Source organism: Cibotium barometz, chromosome 39 (genome assembly GCF_041138505.1).
Source record: "Cibotium barometz isolate CiBa-2024 chromosome 39, ASM4113850v1, whole genome shotgun sequence".
NCBI lineage: Eukaryota > Viridiplantae > Streptophyta > Polypodiopsida > Cyatheales > Cibotiaceae > Cibotium > Cibotium barometz.
The window spans coordinates 13,587,166-13,607,621 of NC_141084.1; positions in this window are offsets into that span (position 1 = coordinate 13,587,166).

Below are 20,456 nucleotides of genomic sequence, written 5' to 3' on the forward strand. Positions count from 1 at the left end.
TGAGCGCTCACTTTTCCCTCACTTGGGAACTTCTGTAGCGCAAACCAAATGGCGGACCTATCAAAACATAACTAGGGTAACACCCTGGGGTCAGCAGCACTTTCGTAACAATGTCCGCTTGGCCATGGTTATTGAAGCTTTGGGTTTGGGTCCCCGATACTACTGTGTCATGAGATCAAGGCATCTTGGGTTTTCTGAGCGGGTCTTCTTACTGGCATGTTTTCTTCCTCATGAGAAGATATGCCTTTATCCCGTTTTTGGCTTGCCTCTCAGAGGTCCTTTTGTTAGATCACCTCATACCTCTGAGATAGGTGCAGCAATAACCAACAGAATTATTCCCATAGATGAGTTACCTTATACTTGTGCAGCTTCTGAGGACTGCTTTTGTGATCATATGATGGACGGGCTTATGGAAGTGTAAAGAGTTCTTCTATCTTTACTGTATAAGTTTCGAGAATGAATAAAGTTTAAATCTTGTTCTTATTTTGAATCTTGCTCTCTTTAAGACGTTTCTTGGTGGTTAATCTTGATTAAAATTTTTCTTTAAGTCTCATATTCGTGCATCTTGCGAAATTATCCCAGTTTGCGAGATGAGGACATCTCGTATTTTTTAAGTGGGGTAGAATGTAAGATTCCTCCCCCACCCCCTTTTTGATGTCTAGTATCTTTCCCTGTAATCAATCCCTCTTCAGAAATATAAAGACCTTGTTTCTATCTGTTTTAGCCTAGAGAGAGAAAAATATTCTAGAGAGAGAATATTCAGATTTTGAATATTTTTGGATAGAAAAATATCTCTTCTAATTCAGATGAGTTCCCCTGAAACAGAAATTCAAAAAGAATTTTCCAATGTGCAATTGGAATTAATTGAAAATAGGTATAAAGAACCTTAGCCTAAGGGTCTAGATTTTCAGAAATCTTTAGACTATGGTCCAATTAAGGTTCCTATGGACCAATAGCATCAATCCATGTGTAGGGAAGAGATAAATCCAACTTGTAAAAAGAAAATACCCAAAAATGAGTAAATGCTCACATGAGGTGAAGAGTTGAAAATGTACAAGGTTTATTAGTAAAAAACTATGTGCAATATTAAAAATATGAGATATTTTGGGTATAATGATTTTATTATGACACATATGTAAGGAAGGGGAGTCCCTTAAATGCTCACATAAGATGAAGAGTTGAAAATGTACAAGGTTTATTAGTAAAAAACTATGAGCAATATTAAAAATATGAGATATTTTGGGTATCCAAAAATGAGTAAATGCTCACATAAGATGAAGAGTTGAAAATGTACAAGGTTTATTAGTAAAAAACTATGAGCAATATTAAAATGATTCCATTATGACACATATGTAAGGAAGGGGAGTTCTTTAAAGGAGGTGCATATTTCACATAAGATGAAGAGTTGAAAATGTACAAGGTTTATTAGTAAAAAACTATGAGCAATATTAAAAATATGAGATATTTTGGGTATCCAAAAATGAGTAAATGCTCACATAAGATGAAGAGTTGAAAATGTACAAGGTTTATTAGTAAAAAAACTATGAGCAATATTAAAATGATTCCATTATGACACATATGTAAGGAAGGGGAGTTCTTTAAAGGAGGTGCATATTTCACATAAGATGAAGAGTTGAAAATGTACAAGGTTTATTAGTAAAAAAACTATGAGCAATATTAAAATGATTCCATTATGACACATATGTAAGGAAGGGGAGTTCTTTAAAGGAGGTGCATATTTCACATGCTTGAATGAGTTTTAAACTCATAAAAATTGAGATATTTCATCTCTCCTCTCTCCTCATTCAAGTCTAGTTCCAAAAAGTTAGCTTAACTGACCTAAAAATGGTCAAAAATTGACCAAACTGATTTGGAAAATTCTAGAATCAGTTTGTTTGGTTAGGAGCTCAATTTTTCCTATAAATAGAAGCCTCCCCCTTGTTGAAAAATATATAGTGTTTATGCATCGTTACTCTACTCCACCTAAGCCAAGAACTGTGAATTCATTTAATAATTCACTAGTTTTTGGAGCTTCCCTCTTTCTTCAATCCCCATTAGTGGCTCCATCAACATACTTAACCAATTGATTGGTTGGGGGCCTCTACCGTGAACAAAGAATCAAGCAATTTATAAGGTAATTAGTAAATATTGATTTTTCTATAATTTCTCAATGTTTCTCTCTTCTCAACCCCTCTCAAGCTTGAGAAGCTTAATTGGTATGGTTTTTTTAAATGCTATTAAAGTTAATTGGTGAATAGTAGTGAAGAGTTACATAATTTAATAAATGCTATTGAAGTTAATTTTTATTTATGTTTAAATTCTAATGGTTTTTATGTAATTTCTCTCTCTCACTCAAGAAATGGTCATACTCATGACCCATTCTCAATCCAAATGAAGCTTTTCATAAAGCTTTTTCTTAATCCAAGATTAAGTTATGCTTGAGGCCAAATTAATGGCTTTTTTCTATGCTTTTAGTTTATGCATATTGATGATTCAATCCATTATAGATTAATGATCCAATTAGAGATCATTTTAATTATTTTTTTAATGATAAGCTTTATCCCTTAGAAAAAATTGAGATTTATCAGTCATAGCAGCGGAGCTATGGCAAAATTTTTATAAAAATTATGCATAAAATAATTTCATTCAAAGCATAAAAAGAGGACTTCCTACCATATTCTAGGAATTATCATCCTAGATTAATTGAAAGAATTTCATTATAATCATGGAGAAATTGAATTTTAATATCATGCATAAAGGATAATTGTTTTTATATCAAAAGTGTTACTTTTATCTTTTTTTAATTTTCATGCAAAGAAGTATGCATAAAGGATAATTTTTTTATATCAAAAGTGTTACTTTTATCATATTGGATTTCATGCATAGAGGTATGCATAAAAGTTGAAAATTTTATTATAAAAGTGTTACTTTTAGCATAATTGAATTTCATGCATAGAGGTATGCATAAAAGATATGGGAAGTGATAAAATATGATAAGATGCATGTGGATGTGGATATGGATGTGTATGTATGAATGTGGATATGGGATGTGGATGTATAAATGAGGATGTGAAAATGGAGATAAGCTTGTAGATGTGGATGTATGGATGTGAATGTGGATGTGGATGTGGATGTATGAATGTGGATGTATGGATGTGAATGTGGATGTGGATGTGGATGTATGAATGTGGATGTATGGATGTATGAATGTGGATGTATGGATGTGAATGAGGATGTAGATGTGGATGCATGGATGTAAATGTGGATGTGTATGTATGGATGTATGCATGTAGATGTGGATGCATGAATGTGGATGTATGGATGTGAATGAGCATATAGATGTGGATGTATGGATGTGAATGTGCATGTAGATATGGATGTATATATGTGAATGGGAATGTGGATGTGGATATATGTATGCATGTGGATGTGGATATGGATGCGTATGTATGAATGTGGATATGGGATGTGGATGTATAAATGAGGATGTGAAAATGGAGTTAAGCATGTAGATGTGGATGCATGGATGTAAATGTGGATGTGTATGTATAGATGTATGCATGTAGATGTGGATGCATGAATGTGGATGTATGGATGTGAATGAGCATATAGATGTGGATGTATGGATGTGAATGTGCATGTAGATATGGATGCATATATGTGAATGGGAATGTGGATGTGGATATATGTATGCATGTGGATGTGGATATGGATGCGTATGTATGAATGTGGATATGGGATGTGGATGTATAAATGAGGATGTGAAAATGGAGATAAGCATGTAGATGTGGATGCATAAATGTGGATGTATGGATGTGAATGAGGATATAGATGTGGATGTATGGATGAAATGTGCATGTAGATATGGATGTATAGATGTGAATGGGAATGTGGATGTGGATGTGGATGTATGTATGTATGTATGTGGATGTGGATGTATGAATGAGGACGTGATAATGAATGTATGCATGTGGATGTGGATATGGATGTGTATGTATGAATGCGGATATGGATGTGTATGTATGAATGTGGATATGAGATGTGGATGTATAAATGAGGATGTGAAAATGGAGTTAAGCATGTAGATGTGGATGTATGGATGTGAATGTGGATGTGGATGTGGATGTATGGATGTGGATATGGATGTGAATATATGATATGTGATGTGAAGGAATCTGAAGTGAAGAGATGGAAAATGATATGATTGGATGAGTACACATATAAATGAAATGTGGAATAAGTAATGTGGATTGTATGAGGGATAATGTGGAAAAATGAGAGTTAATATAGAAATTGTATTTGTAAACTGTTTGTAAATGCTGTTTGTAAATGGCTGTTTTATGTCAAGAATGCTGGGAAAGCATTTTGACCGTCTTGTGATTAAGGTCATGGAGACCTAACTGATAAAGTTGCAACTGCTGACGGAGAGTCAATGGAGGACGTCTCGCGTAGCAAGGTCGGCCGAGGTCTTGACCAGCCTCGGTTCGATTAAAATGGTGAGCTTCCGGTACGGTGGATGAGGGACCAAGGAAGCGGCCTATGAGTGAAGCGCTAGGTCACCTGCGAAGGATCCTAGAGGGTGCTGACCATACGGTGCTCGGGCTCTGGGTCGCCCAGGATACCCACTCGTGCGTCGAGGAAGATATTGGAACAAGGAGTAAGAGTTGTTTTCTGGAACCGGGCATGGATCTGGTTGACTGACCTTGCTGGTCTTCAACGGATGAGTCCATGGCTCTTTTATATGGATCTGTTGGTTGATCTTGCTGATCTTCAACGAGAGTCCATCTTGATAAGTGATTATATTGTTGAGTATTATGGGCTAGGAACTATTGAAACGGCCCCTGTGTGGACAGGTGGTGAGCGTTCTAGTTGCCAATGATGCCATAGATACTCTGATGAAGGAATGATGGGAAATTATGAATCAACTGGATAAATTGGGAGATTGTGATCAGTGGTACTATGGTTTCATTAAAGGATTGTTTTAAAGTTAGCTGATGCTAAGAAAAAGGCAATTTTCATATTGGGTGTGTAAGTGGTGTGGCTAGTTTTATGTTTGCATGAAATTCCGGCTAGGGGACCTTGGAACTCTTTTTCTTGGTACCCGGGACAAAACCTAACCAAATTCCAAATTGGATCCCATCACTACAGTGGTTGGGCGGTTGGCTAACCCATGGGATCGGATGGGGTTAGGCTGGACTGATGGATCCGTAAATCGAGACTCAATTTCTGTTATTACGATAGATAAAGTAAATCCCGGATAGTAATTGTTCTATGGATAGGAATCAACGGCTGTGCCTCCGTGGTGGGGAAAAAAGCGTTGATCCCAATGATCCAAGTGCAAGTTTCTTCCTTGATCTGACCAAGTATCTTTATAGATGCAGTCAGATCTGTTTGATCAGTAAGGGTTTTGACTACGTTAGAGTAAAAATTATCCTGGTGGAATCGCCCGTGCTTTCCGGATAAGGGAAGTTTTTCCGGGTCTGGTTTTGGAAAAACCGACGGATTAGTCTTTTGTCCGGATATCCGTGGACGAGGCCCCGAGTGTGGGACCCTGCCTCGCGCTAGAAGTGCTACTTCCGCTGCTAGTACCCCGAATCCGTTGCGCGGTGGGAACAGGGATCTCACAAAAAGATACCACATACTATTTGGTAAGACTCCTTTGTATTCATGATACACTCAGTGGAATTAACATATGGAAAAGTCACATTACCAGGCATGCACATCATTCTTTCAGAGCACAAGACATGGTGGAGGGGCTACAAGAAGCAATGCTCTTGCAGAGTTATTCAACTGGTTTTTTAGAAGACAACTACAAAGAATGCAGAAAAATGACATTTCGGACACAACACTGTCAAAAAAAGAGAACTATTGTATTCATAACTTTGTACAAAAATTTATCTATTGTAATCCAGAGTATGTACAAAAAGTCTATTCCAAAGTTTTCACATCATCATCCTTTGTCAGTGCTCCCCTAGAGCGTAGAAGTTTCCTTCTATTGTAGCCACCTAGTGTGTTTACATCGGTTTTATTTGTGCAGCTCGAGCATACACAGAGTATGTCAAAAAATATCCTGCTCTAGAGAGGCGGAAAACCCAGGGCCATAACCAAAAATTCTAGTAGCGGTTGTCTTCTCAAGAAACATGATTTTGTTAGCATTGGCTTGTATAGTTGAGAAGCCAAACAATCTGTAGAGAGCTTTAATACAAATTATAAGCCAGTCTGCATCCTCGGAGAACTGGCTATGCAACACATGGAAAATACCCTCATCCATTTTGGACAAATAGTGTCCAAGTGCAGTATCTTTTTTGCTAGAGCTTGCTTGATTGCCTTGAGACTTTACCTCTCCCTAAGAAGTTGTCTTCATCTGCTAGCTCCAACTATAAACAAGAGGAACACTGTGAAATTATTTTAAGTTAAAATAATATAATGCATGGATTCAAATTTATATTCACTTACCTTTTGATTTTCATCTTGTTCAAGTATATATCTGATGTCCAAAGTGAGATTGAGGTTTCTTTGATGTCTTTAAGTTGGACATAATCACTCTGTTCCCTTCCAACATCAGGAATACCAAGTGAATCTTGAAGCTGATTAAATTCATCCTCGGCGGAGATCAATGGTTCTGACTCCTGTGCTCTTAATACATAGTGATAAAGCATGAGTTGAGTCAATGAACTTGTCGTCTGAAGTATACACATCTAAAGCAGCAAATTCATCATTATGCTCATTCTCAATATCAATGAGCCCTTCAGCAGCTTCACAACCCTCTACGATGATGGCAAGACAATAGTCCTCCCTCAAGTTAAATAGCTTTTGAATATCAGAAAGGAGTAAATACTCCTTATCCTTAATAAGAAAACTTGACAATGAAGGAACAATATATTTATGCAATGGATCTCCACTTTCCTTAGGTGATTGAACAATTGTATGTGCCTTTATGCAATGGATCTCCACTTTCCTTAGGTGACTGAACAATTGTATGTGCCTTTAATTCTGTGATTTCATTATCCTTGGAAGTTGGCAAGCCTCTCCTCCTCTTGAGGTCCAAGTTCCTCCTCTATATCATTTGCCTCTAAATCTCTGAGAAAGAAAAAGTTTGAAGAGCCTTCAATTTCTTCAAGTTTCTCCTCTTCACCTCTAAGAGGATATTTGACAATGGAGAAAACTATAAAGGCAGTAGCTTTGACCATTCTCCTGCAACCTTTTGGATGAGAGAATCATTCTACATTTTCTAATAAAAACCTTTGAAGTTTGTACATACTACACCTCTTTGTAAATGTTTGTCTGTGGACAGAGGAGGTCCCCACACAGGGACATGGACATACTCCTTGTTATCAATCAAGATAGAAGGCCCTATAGTTTCCTCAAATTCATCAAAGTCCTCCTTGATAAATGGCATGGCATGATTAATAACCATTGAGACATCAACTTTTGGATTGAAAATATTCTTGGCAAGTGAGAAGAAAGAGGCCTCAATTCCACTTTCAATAAGAAAATCCAACATTCTCTCTGTAGGAGACACCACTACTATCTCAGAAAGACCAGGAGCCTTGCGTGATGACTTAAACTTCATTGATGCCATAGGACCTGCCTTTGGTGACTTTGTAAGCGTTCCACGTGCTTCAGATACACTTAACTTTGATTGGGTATCTAGTGCACTAAGAGAAGGACTAGAGAGCCCAGTAGGCTTTGTTGGAGAGGGTTTGCTTGTTTTCTTCACTTTCTTGGATGACTTTGTAACTTCTGTAGGAGATACAGAAAGCCCTCTCTTTTTTGAAACATTGGATATGGATGGAGATACCCTTGAAGAGTGCAAACCAATAGGTGTTTTTGGTGAAGGATTTGAACCACCCACTGGGGATGGTGACCTCGACGAGGCAAGTGTTGCTGATGGAGAAGAAGCCATTCCTGAACGGTGCGATAGCAGAGAGATTCAACTACTAAAAACCGAGAGGTCACGCCATTGCGGATACATTGTAAAAATAAAATGAGCAAAAATGTTTATATACATCCATACCTTGTACGACATCGAATCACGAAATGCCACATGAAAGGTACCATTGATGAACAATCCGGTGAGAACCAGCCAAGTGTCACTAGTCGTTGGAGACACCGAATAGAATTGTGCCACGTGTCCAATGGTCCGTCAGGTATATATAGAGATATGGGACCACATTATCCATTTTCGACTTCCATAGACCTCCGTCTTCGCATGCAATCACAACATTCCTAGGGGTAGTTTCTACTTGCCTTCGGTTTATCCCTAATGTGTCCTTCTTGCTTCTGACGGGGGCGTGAAAGGATCGATATCAGCGTGCCATTTTGCCTCTATCATGCCGTTATAATCAACAAGGGTAGGTGTGAGTCGACAATGTAGCCAAGATTTTTTTATATGAAGAGGTGTTTTTCAGAGATCAGGAAGGCCCAAACTGACATCATATTATCCCAAGGGCTGCCTTCATCCGTGTAGTAAAGCAAATATGTGACAGGATTGGTGTCTTGACTAAAAGTAACACCCCATTCGAAAAGTGGCAAGCTTCTACATTGTGGTGCTTGCAAGAAGCATCTAAAGACTTTCTTATAGATTTCATGAATAATGCCTATATTTCTACTGCACATGCACACAAGGGTCACTTTAATAAACAAGGATTTCTCAGTGTGGTGAGCAGGCTTAGGTATAGATTTGATAAAGTTCTCAAGCCAATTCCCGCCACAGATACTAGGGCCTTTGATATCCTTACAATTCCTCCCAAGAGGTCCCACAAAGTTGAAGGGCCTACTATTGAAGATGTTACACATGTGTATCAAACAAGAAAAGCACTTGACCAAAAAGAGATACTTTTCGAGATGGAGGATAATGTTTATAAAGAGGAAGTTAAGAGACTTGGTGGTATGAATTATGATAGAATGGGCAAGGTATATGGTCAAATGATTATTAATGTCTCCTCCAACCCTGAGATTGAATATTACTTGAGCATTTCACCTGAGGACAAAGTGATGTTAGAGAAGAGAGATATTGAAATATCTGATGCTCTAATATTATGTTGCATGAGGTAAGAATCATTCCTTAGCCACAATTTTGTCCTTTTCTCTCCTTTTGCCACACTTAATACTATCTTTGATTATAGGGCATACATTTCTACAATGCCCACAGAGATTTCAAGTAGCATATTTGTGGTTGATCCTCTAATATCAAGTGATATCTTTTCAAAGACAGAAGTTTTTTTTAGGGAATATGATAGCCTGAGAAACGATTATATATTCATCCCATATAATGAAAGGTAGTATTTTTTATTAGTTTTAAGGTAGTGTTTTTTAATAGTTTTAAATTCATAACTCATGTGAGTAGATATTTTCTTACTATTGTTTTGTTTGCAGTCACCATTGGAGTCTTATATTCATTGATGTTTTCGATAGAGAGGTTACTTTCATGAACTCCTTAGCTGGTATCCATGGTCAATGCAAAATGTAAGTATCTCTTTTCATCAACTACCATATTATCTCTTTTCATCAACTATCATAATTTTGTTTTAAACATTGCACCTATTTGATATGCTCTTTATTGGAGTGCTTGCAAAACTGTATTAGCATATTTAGAGAAAAATTATGAAGATCTTGCAGATCCAGAGAAGCCATTCAAGTATCTTTAGCAAGAGGTATTGAGAATCTAGTTTGGATGTTTCTTTGTGTAAGATTCCTCCCTCTAGATTTTGAGGTGTACAGGTGTAAGAACCTCCCCTTCTGATCTTGTAATTATTCCCCTCTTTGAAATAGAAAAAAAGGTCGTGTTTTACCCTGTTTTGGCCTAGAGAGAGAAAATTTCTAGAGGGAGGTAATCCAAAATTGATATATTTTTGGATATAAAAATCCTCCTAGTATCTAAAATGGTTTTTCCTGAAACAAAATTTCAAAAAGAACTTTCCAATGTGCAATTGGAATTAATTGAAAATGTGTATAAAGGACCTTAGCCTAAGGGTCTAGATTTTTTTAAAAAAAATTAGATTATGGCCCAATTAAGGTTCCTATGGGCCAATAGGATCAATCCAAGTGTGGGGAGGAGATAAATCCAATGAATAAAATAAAATACCCAAAAATGAGTAAATGCCCACATAAGATGAAGAGTTGACTGAGTATAAGGTTTATTAGTTAAAAACTATGAGATATTACTAAAAAAATGAGATATTTTGGTATAATGATATATTTTTGACACCTTGGTAAAGAGGGGGGAAGTCTTCAAGGAGGCGCCTATTTCACACGTGGTGGAGTTTTTAACTCAAAAAAATTATGATATTTTTATCTCTCCTCTCTCCTGGATCAAACCAAATCAAAAGGCAGCCAAACTAGGTCCAAATCTTATCCAAATTCAGCCAAACTAAACTTGGAAAATTCTAGAACCCAGTTGGACTTGGTTAGAGGCCTCCCTCACCTATAAATAGATCCTTAGTCCTTTGTAATAAAATCTGTGAACTATACCATGCCAGTATTACATTAAAATAATGATATTTTTTAATATCCCTTAAAATTCCTCTACTTGTGGAGAGAGTGGAGCCTCTCTCTCTCTTAAACCATCCTTTGAGCTTTCCTTTTAACACACTAACCAATTGATTGGTTGGGGGCTTCTTCTAAGATAGAGAAGCAAGCAAAAACAAGAGGTAAATTGTAATTTTATGATTTTTCTCTACTATTCTCAACCCCTCTCAAGCTTGAGAAGTTTTTAATTAAGTGTTTATAATGCAAATCAAGCTTTTCTGAATGTTTTTCACTTCTCAATCCCTCTCAAGCTTGAGAAGTTTTTAATTAAGTGTTTATAAATGCAAATCAAGCTTTTCTTAAGAGTTGTAATGAATAATTAAGAAAAGTTTACATTTATGCTTAATTAGGATGCTTTTTATGTTTCTCTCTCTCCCCCAAAGAATGGTCATTCCTATGAATAATTCTCTATTCAATTGATGCTTCTCATGGAAAAATTCTCAATTCACAAATCAAACTCTAGGCTTGTGAAGCTAGAGGTTAAGAAAATGGTTTTTTATACTTATATGCTAGTAAATTATGGTACTCTTATGAGTTAAATCCATAAATTTAATTTAAGGAAAAAAAATAGTTATACTATCATAATTACATTACTAAGTCTTATTATACTATCATAATTACATTACTAAGGTTAAAAGATAGTTATACTATCATAATTATATTACTAAGTCTTATTCTTTTTAAAAATATTTTAAATTTTCAGTAATAGCAGTGGAGCTATGGCAAAATTTTTAAGAAATTAATACATAATTCATTCTTATGCATAACGTGAAAAGAGGACTTCCTACCGTATTCTAGGATTGAATATCCTAAGATAAATTTAGGAATTTTAGGAATTATTCGAGTCCCATTTCTTACAGGATTGGTTGGAAACTCGGTATTTTTATGTAGTTTGAGCTAACATCTATTTGTTGGTGCACTCTCTGTGCCATTAGATTATATCTTGACACAACTATTTGGCATATTTGTTTGTAGTTGTATAGATACATACGTCAATGCAACAATATTGGAAGGACAAGGGAAACATGACACTAAACTTAATTGAGATTATACAACACCTTTCATATGAAGAAGATAATGTAAATACTATCTCCACTTTGATACATTGAAGTAAAAACATGGGCTTTATTTAATTTGCCAAAAGAATTCTAAATATCACTTAAAAAGGAACCTTAGAAATGAGAGATCTCTAAAGGGTGTGGTGTTAGAAACAACAAAACAAAAAGTAAATCTCAATGACAGTAACAATGTGCTAAGTTTACGATTGATCCACAGATAAAAACCCATCTTAGACACTAAATCAAGATTATAAATCATGATATATATGCTCAAATTTGAGGGACATTGAAGTAAAGACATGGGATAATAATGCCAAATAACACTTGGAAAAGCAACCTTAGAATTGAGGGATCTCCAAAGAGTGTGGTGTTTAGAAACACCAGAAGCAATCAAATTTCAATGAGATTGTTATATTCAAGTTTACAATTCATCCAAAGATAAAAACCCTTCGTAGATACTTTGTCAAGATAATAATTGAGTACAAATTGTATCTCAAACATAGCATTTTCTCATGTATTGATCCAATACATACAAAGTTTCTCTATCATAAGCTACTTCATTTACTAAAGTGTTGCAAGTATACTCCCATTTGTTCTTTGCATAAATCCAACCAAGTAACCATGCGCTGATTGTTGTCTCCAAAAAACTTTGAAGCTCCTCTATATTTTGATTCCACATCTTTGGAAAAATCAAGTAGGTTCCGAGCATATTCCACATTACATTATAGAGGGTATCATAAAAAATTAGCGTGTTATTTCCATCCAAGTCATGAAAAATTCTCCATGCTACATCCAAGTTTTTGTGGTATACAAATCGATATCCAATTAGAAGATCCGTCTTTTGACATGCTACCTGCCCTGCTACTACGACCTTAAACTTTTGATGGTGTCGAGGAAAGCACAACTCAAGAATGCATCAAGTCCTTTGTAGTCTATTAGTACTCCAGATCCATACCTCAAACCATTGCATACAAAAATCAAGGAAAGTGAATGCATCTTTGCGAATCAAATGCCAAACACTTGTATTCTCTTCCACAAGATGCATATGTTTGGCCTAGTCTGGACATACATCACCATGTTACATCTCAATGGTCTTAAGTAAAACACCATTGAGTTCAAGTATCAATACTCTTCTTTGTTTCCTTATTATATCTGGGGGTGGTGGAACTCTTTTGCTTCTAGGTACATGAGTCACCAATGATTGGTGCCACCTCAATAGTAAGTTTTATGTACACTTGAAATCAAAGCTATATGCTTCAACATATCCTGTTGAAAACAAAATGTATGGTTAATGGACATTCAAAATTTTATATAAATATATTATGTGCCAACAACAACATAAATTCATCCATGATATGGATGGTCTTAAACCTTCATAAACAAATGCTCCAATACCTCAGAAGTTCAACCAAAAAAATAAAAGAGCGAGTATATTGTCAATGCTAAATTTCATCAAATTTATTGAATATGATGTATAAAAGATTTTCACTGTTGAGATAATTGAGTCTATCCAAATTAAATTATAATATTCATAGCCTTACACCTTGACAAGGCAGTATCTTCAATAAAAAACAAACACATCTTCATTGCAATCGAATGGCAAATATTGACAAAAGAGATAATCAAATGACAGTAAGTTTGGAGGCATTTGATTGCTTAATACAATAGTGTAAAGATTTGGCTCGTACAATCCAAAAATTAAACCCATCTAAGCACATTGTTTTGGCCAAAGCCTAGGCCTATGAGTGAAGCGCTAGGTCACCTGCGAAGGATCCTAGAGGGTGCTGACCATACGATGCTCGGGCTCTGGGTCACCGAAGATACCCACACGTGCATCGTGGAAGATATTGGAACAAGGAGTAAGAGTTGTTTTCTGAAACCGGGCATGGATCTAGTTGATTGACCTTGCTGGTCCTCAACGGATGAGTCCATGGCTTTTTTGTATGGATCTGTGGGTTGATCTTGCTGATCTTCCATGGAGATTCCATTCTATTATATGAATATATTGCTGGTTACTATGAGCTAGGAACTATGGAAAAGGCCCCTGAGTGAACAGGTGGTGAGCGTTCTAGTTGCCAGTGATGCCATAAGTATACCGATGAATGACTAGAAATAAGGATTCAACTAGAGACTTTGAGGATTGTCATCAGTAACATAATGGTTTTATTAAAGGATTGTTTTAAAGCTAGTTGATGCTAAGAAAAAGGCAATTTCATATTGGGTGTGTAAGTGGTGTGACTAGTTTTATGTTTGCATGAACTTCCGGCTAGGGGGCCTTGGAACTCTTTTCCTTGGTACCCGGGACAAAACCTAACCAAAATCTTAATTGGATCCCATCACTACAGTGGTTGGGCGGTTGGCTAACCCATGGGATTGGATGGGGTTAGGCTGGACTGATGGATCCGTAAATCAAGATTTAATTTCTATTATTACGATAGATGAAGTAAATCCCAGATAGAAATTGTTCTATGGATAGGAATCAACGGATGTGCCTCTTGATGGGGAAAAAAGTGTTGATCCCAATGATCCAAGTGCAAGTTTCTTCCTTGATTTGACCAAGTACCATTAAAGGTGCAGTTTGATCAGTTGATTCGTAATGATCTTGACTACGTTAGAGTAAAGAGTTATCCTGGTGGAATCGCCCATGCTTTCCGGGTAAAGGAAGTTTTTCCGGTTTCGGTTTTGGACAAACCGACGGATTAGTCTCTTGTCCGGATATCCGTGGGTGAGGCCCGGAGTGTAAGACCCCTACCCACGCATGATGTGCTACTTCCGCTGCTAGTACCCCGAATCCGTTGCGCGGTGGAGACCGGGATCTCACAATAATAGACCTTTTGGAGGCACAACAAAACGAGCCAAACACATGAAATAAGGGACTCGGAACAATGTTTAGATAAAAAGAAGATTTCTACCTAGTGGGGACACCACTTTGAAAGAGACAGGAGGATTTACTTAGATACTACCCTAGCTCGCGAGATGAGGACATCTCGAATCTTTTAAGTGGGGGAGATTGTAAGGTCCCTCCCTCCCAAGCCATGTATGTATGTGTCTCTTTTAATATAGATTTCAATAAGGAAAGAGAGTGTAATTAGAGAAGAGTGAGACAACAAGGCTAGAAACATTAGGAAAGTGTTAGAATAAAAGTATTAGCTCCAAAAATCCTAAAAGAAATAAGAACATAAGAATAGTTCTATATGAGATAAGTATTCCCAAAAATAGAATTTTGAGTTTAGGTGATAAGAGGTCATATTTAGAGTACTTTTACACATTTAGAGTCCATGCATACTAAAAATATGAAAAAACAACGCGTTTCTAAAGATGGTACATTTGTGGCTATATACAGACGTTTTTGCCTATTCTTCTCGCGTAAGCTTGTAGACCATATGCCTTCCCGTTCTTTTGACTGGTTATATAACCATATTTTGAGTTTCTGTCAGAGAGTTATGGCCGAAACAATTTACTGTTTCTGTCAGGGTCTCTACACAGAGAAAACTGTGAGAAGACAGCAACAAGTAGCCTCAAGGTAATCCTAGAGTTTGAGATGTATATATCCCTTCATTCTTATCTAATATCTTAGAAAAGAAGCTTAGATTGCTATGGTCTTTCGGAGGAAGAGACCAAAACTCCATAGCTTTTCTTTTAGAGAAAGAATAGTATGCCATAGTCCTGTAAGAGAAGGCTATTTTGCCATAGACCTTAGAAAGAGAGAAGAGTCACAGTACAAGTAAGAGGAGATGAAGCTTGGGGATGATCGGATGATTTCAATCGTAAGAGAAGGTATTAGAAGACTCTATTCTCATATGTCAAGTTCTAAAGCTCTTGTTAACGAGCAAAGGCAATGATAAACGACAAATTTCTATAAGGTATATACATATTTTATTTTTCAATTATATATCATTCTTAGGGGGGCTGAGGTATGGCCTTGGCTTCTCTATTGATTATAGTGATCTATTTGATTGATTTACCATTTAAAGTTTGTATTCTTTTAAACAATAGTATATGCCTTAATAAAGAATGTCTTATCGCAATCTCAAGTTGAAATGCTAAAATCTGTGTGAGAAAAGGATTGTTTTCTTAAGAAGGTAATATGGATTCTAGTCCTATGGTTTAGTGAGAGTAAATGGATTGTTGTCTTGGTTAAATTAAGGTACAGGTACAACTCTCCCTGCCTTGACGCTGCCCCGTTCTTGTGCTTGTATAGCAGGACGGCGGAGATGTTAGTAAGGCTTGGAGTTGGCCCATGGTATCCCTCATACCATTGGGAGAATGAGGTTCACCGATTGAGGCGAGTGATTGTGATGCTGCCTAGTTCTGAGGGCCTAGGCTAGTGCGGTAAATTAGCCCACCCTAGTGCACAGACATCCCTCTGAGGGGCGGGAGGATCGAGCGATGGAGCCTGAGAGGGCGACAGGCCGGCTTGAGTCCTCGCCACCAGCGGGGCCGGCTTGAGTCCTCGCCACCAACGGGGCCGACGATAAGGTGTATGGTCCCGTAGGGTTTTGCCCAGCATGTAGAGACTGGAAGGCCGAATTCTAGATCATCGGCAGTATAAAGGAAAAGAATAAGAGAGACGGTTTGGTTTGTATGAAATTGATTCATGTTTAAACTTTGTTTTTATAAATCTTGTCTTTGGTATGATTGTATCGTAGAAAAAGGCTGTTTTAACAAACCTTGTGAAAAGGGCCTTAATTAAGGAACATATTTATTTATGTCAAACAGTGTGGTAGGATTAATTAGAAAATAAATTGACGCGTGAGTAGGGTGGAAAGTGGGAGGATGGAATGCCCTGACGGCACCATCCTACGGACGGGTGGACCCGATTAGTCGGGTAGCTTTCCAACATATTAAGTGAAAGCCCTACGTTAGATAAATAGGTTCTCGAGCAATTCTATTCTAGAAGACTAGGCCAGCGGCTATGCCTTGCATGGATGAGGAAAAAAGCGTTGTCTCTAGGAATCAAGACTAGTAGTTGCCCAAATTATGATCAATTACCCTATGGGTGATTTGATTTTTAGAAGACCACGTTCCCCCTGCGGGATAGAACTAGGTCTTACCTATGAATCGTATCCTTGAATCTCTGTATGGTCAAGGTGTTGATGAGTAGGAAATTTTCTCTAAGATAAGACTTAGTGGACTATCTTAAGTGTTTCCCCTATTTTTGGATGAGGGGAACCTTACATATATAGCCACATCATCACCAATTTGGGAACTTCTTGAATAATCAAAATTATTCAAGAATTTCCCAAATTGGTGATGATGCGGCTATATATCATTGGAAAGATCTCGATAAATAAATGACATTCTAAAATTTTTGGATGATGGTTGGGATAAAATTATGGCTACTAACACTATGTATTGTGAGGTTGTCCATGACACAATCAATCTCAAGTACATGTTTGCCTCCCAAAATTTTATTTTCTCATTTTACTATAAACGAAGCAGGATGATAGGTACACCACTAGTACCAATGGAACAAGATGAGAGCTCTTCATATCTAGAAAATGATATTATTGATATAGATGTTGTCGAGAATGGCATTCTAATAGCATCCATCACACTTGGAGGATACTGCACACTCTCTCGATTAACGGAATGACATTATAAACGAGACTAAAGGGAGTGTCTGCATGGGATTTTCATTCATTTTAAACAACAAAAAGGTAAACTGAGTTTCCTAAAGTACTCATTCAAGATTGGCAAATTTGTTTTATCAAAATTTTAATTCAAAAAATATAGACATCTCATTTTCAAACTGTGATTTTGTTTCAGATACTGCAAAGAAGAGAAAGCCAGATACAATGCAGAGATATTGCAAGCAGAATAATTTCGATAGTTTAATCATCTTGAACTCAGGTACAATAGACAATTCATATATACTTTTAGCATACAGTAAAAGCATTATAGAATTCTTAACATTTTCAAACCAAGAAGTGATCCATTGAGAAAAAATAATTGCATTTATCTTTGCATTTACTATTGTTGTTCTCAGATGTACATAGGAGGGTATATCTACAGATGTACAAATAATCCTATATTTGGGTTTCTAGCTCAGGCTGAGCCTGGCTTTGGTCCAAAGACTCAGATAAAGGCTGCTTGTTGATATGGCTCTCCCTCGGCTTTCCCTTTTGCTCCTCAATTACATCCGAGGACTTCATATTTCATGGGAGAGGCTCATCTTCCATTTTCATCTCCTCGGGCACTTTTGAAGGCTGCTCCTGAACTTTCTGGAACCCTTCAAGAATGTTATCATTTAGATTGAAAGATTTCAAATCATCTTTCTGCTTAGTAATCACTTCTACATCAATATTGGAAGGGAATATTGGCTGGTTTAGAATTGGAGGAGATGCAAGAATAGGAGAAGCAAGTCCTAGCAACCTCAAAATTGTATTGGCTCTGAAACTATAGACATAGTCAGAGCCAAAACTATCTTCTTGCATCTGCAATAAAGAAAATATTACTTTCAGAAACTGACTGCATTTATGTTAAAAAATTTGATGATTGTAAATCTGTTGACTTACAAACTCAAGCTGCTTCTCTCCAAAGTAGGAGTCCAACATGTATTTAGCTACTATAAGTAATCTCCATCCACAAGAATATGGGTCTTTTTGTTGTGGTGTCTGTAAATAAATTATGAGAATATCAATAAAGATAAACAGTTCTCTATACAGAAGATAAAATAAGATTGGTGTTCTTCCACAAACCTGCAGTGCAACTGGTTCAATCAGGTTGAGTAAATTTGTATTTGGAGGACATAAGTCCAAGGCATCAAATAGTCTTTTCAAGCCACTACAATACCAAAGGAAATGTGAGAACTATCAAATTTCTTTGATATTAGCATCCTCCATACTCCAAAGTTTCATGAGAATACATTAAGGATAAGACTTACAGGCCTAGCTCCTGGTGGGTACCCTAAAAGAGAGTTAAATGTATAACATCTCTTTTGTTCAAGGTCAATGGAAATAAAACTCCAATAAGAGCTACAAAAAGAAGAATAATATAAGAACCAAAAAGATAAAGGAACCAAAAAAGCAAAGTATCGTGAAATCTAAAATCTATGTGTACTTACTTGGAGTGGTATGGTAGGAGGATGACATCAACTACTTCAAAATTACAGTAATTGAACCATTTTGCAATGTCTACACTGCTCTCTGTGTGATCTCTGAGCTTGAAAGAGATTCCTAGATCAGTGATGAAGATCCTGTGCATAACCCCAGGATACAATTTGCTCTTGGACATGCTGCACAAGGAAAGACTCAAAGACTCAGTTTGAGATCACGTACTAGAGAGTAGCCAGGATGAGAGTATCTGTCAGGTAGTACGACTTCCTCTGGGAAAGAGCTTTTATATAGTCTCTAGTGAGCCTGAACTCCAAATTAGCCATATAAAAATCAGTGGTCTCTAATTTTATTTTAATTTTGGGCCCCAATTCCAGAAGCCTCTCCTGTATCTTCAACTCCTTAACAAGTGTTTCTGACTCTAGGTCCGAAGATGAATCCTTCACTTGTTGTTTCATTAAATTCTCATAGGCTGACTTCCCTCTAGTCTCATAGTTGTGTGTGACCTCTTCTATCTTCACCTCATCCTTAGATTGCTTCCTGCTTGGTGGTATTAATAAGATGTATCTCATCTTAATATCATCCCAATCTTCTGCATTCAGAATTTTATCATATCTGTACCTTACTCTCACTAATGTGTTAATATCCTTTTTCATTATTGTTACCCTATATGCATGGGCAGCAACTAGCATGGTATCCTCGAAGAACTCTATGTGAAAGTCCTCTACTGCCTCCTGTAGGGTGAAAAGGCCTATCCTACACCACCTGAATCCGACACCCATCGCCTGCATTGTAGGAATCTTGTAAGGGTGGCTTGCCTAGTGCTGTCACACGGCCAGCCCACAGGCGGCCAACCAGGCTCGTGCCGGCGACCGGCCCACAGGCGAACAGGCGGCCAACCAGGCTAGCGCCGACGGCCAGCCCACAGGCGGCGAGCCAGGCTGGTGCCGACGGCAACCAGCGATGACGGCTAGCCACGACCACCGCAGTCGGTGGCCTGCCCAGTGGGTGGCCTGCTTGGCGCTGTCGGTGCGGCCAGCCCATAGGTAGCCAGCCAGGCTAGCGCCAGCGGTCAGCCCTAGCCAGATGCAGGATTAAAAAAATAAAATAAAATCCAGTCTTGGATGTGCAGTCCTTAGCATCTCATTGGCCCCGGCCGAATTGTCACGCCATATACGCCCAATCGTTGTCCGATTCGGAGTGCGCTCGTCGATCACGCGTGATCTGCCCAGCGCCCTCCTCGTTTGCCTTAGGATCCAGCAAGCCCGCACAGCGGTCGCAGTAGTAGATGACCCCTTTCTGGCTGATGAGCCAGATGACATGAACACCGACGTCGCCGAGGGGACCAAGGAGGACCTCTTGGAATATGACGATGACGATTATGACATATTGGATCCTGCCGACGTCTTGACAGAGACGGACCTCTCTAGTGGACTTTTTAAATATCTTAATGCAAAACTGAACAATATGGGTAAAGTCGAGGCTTACTTAGCCACGATGCTAGAGCATCTCCACACGGTTAGTTGCACTGACAGCCGCCTCTGCTAGTAGTCCGACTCCTCGTGGTAGCCGAGCTCCTGCGGCACGGGTGAGCATAGCGTCGCCAGTGGTTGCAAGAGTACAGGCCGATGCGCCTACAAGGCCGTCTGTAGAGACAGCTTCGTCGTTATTTAAAGACTTGAAGCCGCCTAGTTTTGGTGGCGAGGAGAAGGAGAGAAACAAGGACTCGATCAACATGTTTCTAGCGAAGTGGTCAGACTTGCACGTGCTGCGACAGCAGCCTAGCCGGGGGCAACCCGTAGAGGCTAGCCTC